Source organism: Vombatus ursinus, unplaced genomic scaffold (assembly GCF_900497805.2).
Source record: "Vombatus ursinus unplaced genomic scaffold, bare-nosed wombat genome assembly UNPS02014774.1, whole genome shotgun sequence".
In the NCBI taxonomy this organism is placed as follows: domain Eukaryota; kingdom Metazoa; phylum Chordata; class Mammalia; order Diprotodontia; family Vombatidae; genus Vombatus; species Vombatus ursinus.
Window position 1 is genome coordinate 20,037,087 of NW_020954552.1, and position 7,452 is coordinate 20,044,538.

A 7,452-nucleotide genomic window follows, 5' to 3' on the forward strand; every position below is an offset into this window, starting at 1 on the left:
CAAAGCCTTTCCAGTCTCTAAAGTTTAGAAGTTTTCAATGGTTGTGGCATAGAAAAGATCTCCCTCATTGGTCAATTAATGTGTTAATGTGGCACCCTGTTTCCCGTAGCCTTGCAGAAAACAGACATAAGCTAAATGCAAGGCTGCTGTTGTTTCTTTAGCATTTCACGTATTACTTGGAAAATTCACCAAGTGTGCATTCTACTCATGCCCACCACCACAATATGATAGATGTGCTAAGATTTATAAGAAGTGATACAGAGAAAATTTTTAAAATCAGAATAATCAGTATATGCATTTATTACAATAATGTAGCAGGAAGGAGGGATGGTCACTCCTCAAAACAAGAGGATATGGCGCTCGCTTCTCCCTTCCCATCTATACATAGGAAGAAGAACCGAGCCTTCCATGCAAGGCACTTTCCCAAAATTCTGTGGGCCTAAGACCCATTCCCAGAAAGGACCAAGCAGGAGATGATATGGAAGGAAAAGGAGGAGAAAAAAAGGAGAGCTTATAGGGATAGGGATTTATGGAGAAGCCTAACAGGCAGATAAAACCCAAGTGATTAGGACTTGACCTGTTAGGGTTGCCAGTCTTTTATGGGGACCATGACCCAAATTTCAAAAGAGCGAGGTAGGGAATTCAGGATGAGGGATACTACTTATAACTATTTCCCTTTTTTATTCTTTATGTTGCTCAGTCATTTTAGTCCTGTCTGTGACCCCATTTGAGGTTGTTTTCTTTTTTTTTTCTCAATGAAACGTGTAGTATTTGTTATATAGGCTTTCTTGAAATGGAAATTTATTGCAATACATTTTGAATCTTTTCTTACATTCTACTGTACACATGACATGCTTTTTTTCTTTTTTTTCTATTTAAGTTTCAAAAATTAATTTTATAATATTTCTTTTTATTTTCTTATATATTTATGTTTTTATAATAAAAAAGGAAAAAAGAAGTCTTCACACAACATCTAAAGCTGTAAATCAGAGAACAATATTTTTTAATGAATAAAACTGTATTCCATTATAAAGGGGAACAACAACAACAATAATAATAATGATAGTTAACATTTTTATAACCCTTGATATATACCAGGCACTGAACTAAGTACCTTACAAATAATTTCTCATTTGATCCTCACACCATCACTGGGAGTTAGGTGCTGTTATTACCCCTATTTTACATATAAGGAAAATGAGGTAAGAGAGGTGAAGCTACCTGCACAGGGTCACACAGCCAGTGAGTATCTGAGATCAAATTTAAAACTCAACAGTTTTCTACAAAGCAATATGCATACATATAGATAAATAGATAGATACCATATGGTGCATTTTTTAGTTCTTTTTGGAGAATTTGTGTGAGTAGGGGATACAGTTGGTATCCTCCTTCTTACTCCAACGTTTACTTAAGGCCTCCTGCCCAATCTTCCTTAATTAATTCTCTTATATAATTATTTAGGAAATGATTTTATCTCTTCTACTGTACTAGTTAGGTAAATACGATTTTAAAGGAGTCAAAAGATTTATTTTTTTAGTAATGCTACATTAAACCAGAAGGAATAGTTATTCAATTCATAACAAAGTGCTCTTTGATTTTATATGTCTGATATTAAAAAATTACAATTTATACCATATAATCCAATTACCTACTGAGAGAGCTGTGCATATTAATATTTTTGTCACAATTGGGTTTTGATTCACTTCTTGCAATACTTAATGCTCACTCTAGACCTCACAATCATTCCATGGAACTATGAAGGAATTTTATAAAATCCTCTCCAATTCTAGTTTGCTTCTCATATAGGTGGCAAAATGTATAGAGTTTTAAGATTGGAGTCAGGAAGACGAGTTTAAATTTTATCTCAGATACCCATTTGGGGTTTTCTTGGCAAAGATACTGGAGTGGTTTGCCATTTCCTTCTCCAGTTCATTTGACAGATGAAGAAACTGAGACAAACAGGGTTAAATGACTTGGCCAGGGTCACACAATAAGTATCTGAGTCTAGATTTGAATTCAGGTCTTTCTGACTCCGGGTCTGACACTCTATATATACCACCTAGCTGCCTATTTTTATGTGCTTGTACTAAAGTTGCTTGAAATTCAAATGCCCAGGTACCTGGTTGCTTGTGTACCTGGGGACTGGCCAATGGAGGTCAGGCCCTCAGAGCATTCTGAACAATCTTGCTTCTGCCAGCCCAGGTGGACGGTTTGGTGTCTCTGAGTCTGTAAGTGTTTGATAATATATAATGGAGGGGCTCCGTCCCTGATTCAGAGCATGCACAGGTATTCCATAACTGTTTTCTGTCAGGCTTACTACGTAATAATGAGGAAATTTTCCTTGGCTACTGAGCTGGAACTGAGAGCATACACAAAGGCTCCGACGGGAAATTCGATCTCTCTCTTGGTCCCTAAGGAGAGTCAGCTCATACTCAAAGCGGTAGCTGCAGACACTCTTCTTACCAAGTCCACTTCTGAATGTAGCGTTGCCAGTGGAAGAGTGACTCCCTTACCTTTAAGACACAAGGGAGGCTTGGCTGCTGGGTCAAATCTCTGCAGTACTGCCTCACATAGGTCAGAGCTGGCTTCTTCCCAAGCTCAGCCATGGAATTTTTTAATCTCACTAGATTGTAGCCTGATTATTCCATCTCTAATTCTCATTCACTTAAGAGAAGGGAAAAGAAACACATTAAGTACAGAATAAATTCGTGCATTCAAGGCCTCATGTAGGAGCCAATTGGGAAGAGGAGGCCCCTGGTGCTTTCTTTCTCTACTGGAAGGTTAGTATTAGTTCCTGCCTTGCTAACCACTAGGGAAGAGAGGGATTGGTTTTCTCCACCGGAGACTTTTGTAAGTACATCTAGTTCCTTCTCAGAAGCATATCAGCAAGCCAGACTTTTTCTTTACTATACAGCCAGTCTGATAGGAAGCAATCACAGAATATCTGGGTATGTCCTGAGTCAAGAGTAGGATTCCTCCTTCTATTACACACCACCCCATCACATACTCCCAGAAGTGGGCTCATGTCTTCCCTCACTTCCCCCATGGAGGGTTGGCAGCAGGGAAAGTACGGTGTACATGCTTTGAGGCCTGGGAGCCCCCATTGGCCAGTCACTTGCACTAATGTACCCCCAGGGAAGGTCAAAGTCGAGCAGCAGGCTGGATTTTAAGAATCCCAGAAATGACTTCTGGAAGATGGCAAACTCTTGCCCCAGCTGGTGTTGTCTAACTTCTGTCCTCTGGGGCATAAGGCAGAGATCCCTAGGCCCTGGTAGAAGTTGGGACTCTGGTTAATACTTGTGTTTTCAGTTCCTGTTATAAAAACAGGGTGGGCCATCAAATTGGCAGGATGATGAAAGATAGAATTCATCCACACTGGAGCAGCTATGGGAAAATAGGAGGACAGATTCTTAAGTATAAGATACACTTTAGTATAAGTATACTTCTAAGTATATACTTATATATAAGCATATATAAGTATATACTTGTATATAAGCATATATAAGTATATACTTATATATAAGTATACTTATAAGTATATACTTCTATGTAAGTATATATAAGTATATTTAAGTATGTATACTTAAGTATAGGTATACTCTAAGAGTATATTTATACTCTTAGAATCATTAATGCTACTACTGGACATATATCTGAAAAAAAAAAGGCAAAGAGTTGGGGGAAAAAATGTCCTAGGGCAGCTGGATGGCACCATGGATAGAGCACTGGGCCTGGAGTCAAGAAGCCCCCCCCCCCCCAGCTCAAATCCAGCCTAAGGCACTTACCAGCTGTGTGACTCTTGGGCAAGTCACTTAACCTTGATTTGCCTCAGTTTCCTCAATTGTTTAATGGGGATAATAACAGCATTTACCCCGCAGGGTTGTTGGTTGTTTTTTTGTTTTGTTTTGCTATAGGGTTATTGCAAGAATCAAATGAAATAATATTTGTAAGCACAGTTTTTACCCGGCATATATCAGCCATTATATAAATGCTTACTCCCTTCCCCCCATTTTGGTTCAGACCCATGAATATGTCGATGTAACATAGTTAATAGAGGACTGTCCCGAGTCAGGAAGTCAGGGTTCAAGTCTTTTGAGACCTGAGAGGGGCAGACAATGGCATTAAAATGTAAAGAGGAAAGCCTTCAGATGAGAAATAAACGTTTCACCTTAGGAAGAGAGTCTGAGGACTGAATCAACCCAATTGTACATGAAGGGACCAGTCAGTGATCTTAGTTCTCTCCCATGGAGATTCTTGCCCTGATTTTAGGCTCATCCGAATATCCACAGGCTTCCAGAGAAATGAGGGTCTTGTTTCCTGAGAAGCACTTTTGGCACCCACATAACTTACCATCTGGAGCTTCTTTATTTTTAATCCTATGACTCTAAATGAACTTAATCTTCTCTAGTTGCAATTTGAGACCCTCTCTTAGTCTGTTCTCTGGGGAGATTAAGAAAAGCACCGGCTCTCCCTAGTATAACAACAACCCTTTGTCTATTTGGGTAGTTCTCCCTACTTTCCCCCTAGCCTCTTTGCCAGTCTAAATAATTTGAACTCCTTTCATCTTTTCTCATAGGTCCCATTTTGGTTGGGAAAGTCTGGAGGTCGATGGAGCTTTTTGAGTTCAAGACACTTGCTTTGATTTTTAGCCTAAGTAGGAGGCAGTTAGCTCAATTGGTTAGAATGTGACTTCAGGCTTGATCCCCACACATGGCCTGTCAGTCTTATACAGTGTGGGTCCGTACCCACACACTTTCCCCTTAACCCTGGTCGCTGTCTTACAAAGGGGGAGAATTTGTGGATGGCTCAGAACATTTGGAGAAGCAAATCAAAGAAAATGCCTTGCATGATCATGGTGTGGTGGCAACATCTCCATGTCAGAAGGCTGGTTCATCACCAATCCTTTGGGGGTGAAGACCACTTCATCACTTGCTATTCTGGCTTCTTGTCAATGGGGCACTTCACGACTGTGCCAGCTGAGGAGATTCAAATTAAACCAACAATAATAACAACAAAATAGCATCCTTAAGTTGCATTCTTTCAGATGCCTGAGAAAATCACAACAAAGATTTTATTTTATTTTTTAACTCCCAGAACAATTGTATGAAAGGATGCAGAATAAAGAGCACAGATCTAAGGGAACAGAATCCACAATGATTTAATAATTTAATAAATGAATATAATAATGACTTAATAATCCAATTATTTAACTGATCACAGCGGTGAAAAGCAACCAGACTCTTTCAGGTAGTATTCTATTAGAGGAAAAAGTAGTCTACTTTCTAACCTATTTGAGTCAAATGGAGATCACTGCCTTCACTATTTCTAATAGGATACTGCTGCCATACCATTGTTGTACAAGACATTTTCTTGCCTCCCGCATTAACTCAATTATCCCACCTTCCGCTGCCCAGTTTCCTGCTTCACCTCCAGCCTTTGGAGGGAAGGGGATTAATGAAAGGGGATTAACCTCATACCTGCCCACTTGTCTCCAGCCTCCTCTGGGAAGAGGACCAGTGCCTTCCACTCAGTGAGGAAGTTCTCACGTCTGGTTGTATCCTACACATCCCAGCGAATCTGAACTTCTGTAGGTCATCATTCAAACCCCCATTCCAATCCCCCTTCACTCGATTCCTTACTCCCATCACCTCATGCACTCCCACCCCAAAGTTCCACCTACATTTTCCACTGTGCCCTTGGGAATATTTGTTCCATAGGCAACAAACTTCTCTTCTTCTCCTGCTCCTTCCATCTTTTAGCTATTACTGAACCCTGGTTCCCCACTGACACAGCCTACCTGGCCACCCTTTCTAGTACTGACTGCACCTTCCCTCATTCCACTCAGATCACTGATATTTCCCAGGTAGTCGCCCCCACACTATCCATTCTCTCCTCTTTTCCTCACTCTGACTCCTTGGTGAACTAATTCAACGCCACACTGTTCTTTTCTATTGAGTCCCTAGCCCTCTTATCATATCAGCCATTGCTCCCTCCCAGTACTCAGCCTTAGAGTGCTCCCACCATCCACTGCCTAAACTTCTATACATGTGCTGCTGAATGAAGGTGGAGAAAATCACACAACTCTTCTGATTGGGTCAACTGCAAATTTATGTTACACAATCTCAACTGGGCCCTCACTGCTACTAGGCAATCCTACTACATCTCCTTTATAAACACACTATCCTACTCTCCACAGCAGCTCTTCCAAACTTTCTCATCCCTCCTCAAACTTCCCAAGGCTTCTCCTCCCCCCATCCTCTCAGCTGAGATCCTTATCATGTATTTTAAAGAAAAAATTAAGGCCATTTGCCACAAGCTCCTTGTTCCTTCCTCTTCCTCATTTCCTATCATTCAGGCACCTTCAGCAAGTTTTTCCCTCCTCTACCCCTGAGGGTTTTCTCCTCCTAGATTTTTTTTTTTAAAGGAGGCCAGTCTTTGCCTCATTTTTCATTAAGTCTTAATCACAGATCCTTATCAAGGCTAACTCTTCTACTTGTTCAAGTGATTCCATTCCATCCTGTCTCCTCCAATAGACTGCCTTCTCAGTCATGCCTACCCCCACTTAATTCTAGTGCTTTCCCTCTGTGGATTATTTCCTATTTATTCTGTATAAAGCTTATTTATGTATAATTGTTTGCATGCTGTCTGTCCATTAGACTGTGAGCTCCTTGAGGGCAGGGACTGTCTTTTGCCTCTTTTTGTAGCCTCAACACTTAATACAGTGCCTGGCACATAATAGACACTTAATAAATATTTATTGACTAATTTATTTATTGACTTAGAATAAAGGAGACCTGAGTTCAAATCATATTTCAAACAATATGTAACTCTGGGCAAATTACTTGACCTCTTTCAGCCTTGGTTTTCTTATCTGTAAAATGGAGATAATAGTCCTATTTCACAGGTTTATTGTGAGGATCAAATGAAATAATAACATATGTAAAGGGCCGGACAAACCACAAAGCACTGTTTACAAGCTATTATTATTAAAATTTTTGCTGTTGTTCAGTCATTTTTCATTCCTGTCTGACTCTTCATGACCCCATTTGAGATTTTCTTGACAAAGATATTGGAGTGTTTGGCCATTTCCTTCTCCAACTCATTTTACAAATAAGGAAACTGAGGCAAACAGGGTTAAGTGACTTGCCCAGGGTCACACAGCTAGTTAAGTGTCTGAGGCCAGATTTGAACCATGCTTATTATCATTATCACTATTACTATCAGCTGGGTAGAAAAGATACTGACAATATCGATGAGCCCAGAGGCCAAAAGAGGAAAAGTACTACCACCAGTACACCCTAGGGTTAACTTCTTATCAATTAGAAAGTTCAAGCTAAGAACTCAATAGGTGGAGAATGATGCTGATGGTAAAAAACTAGCTTCCATGATCAAAACCCTGAGTGAAATAAATATACAGAAAGGGCATGAAAGGGAGGGAGAGAGAAAAGGATA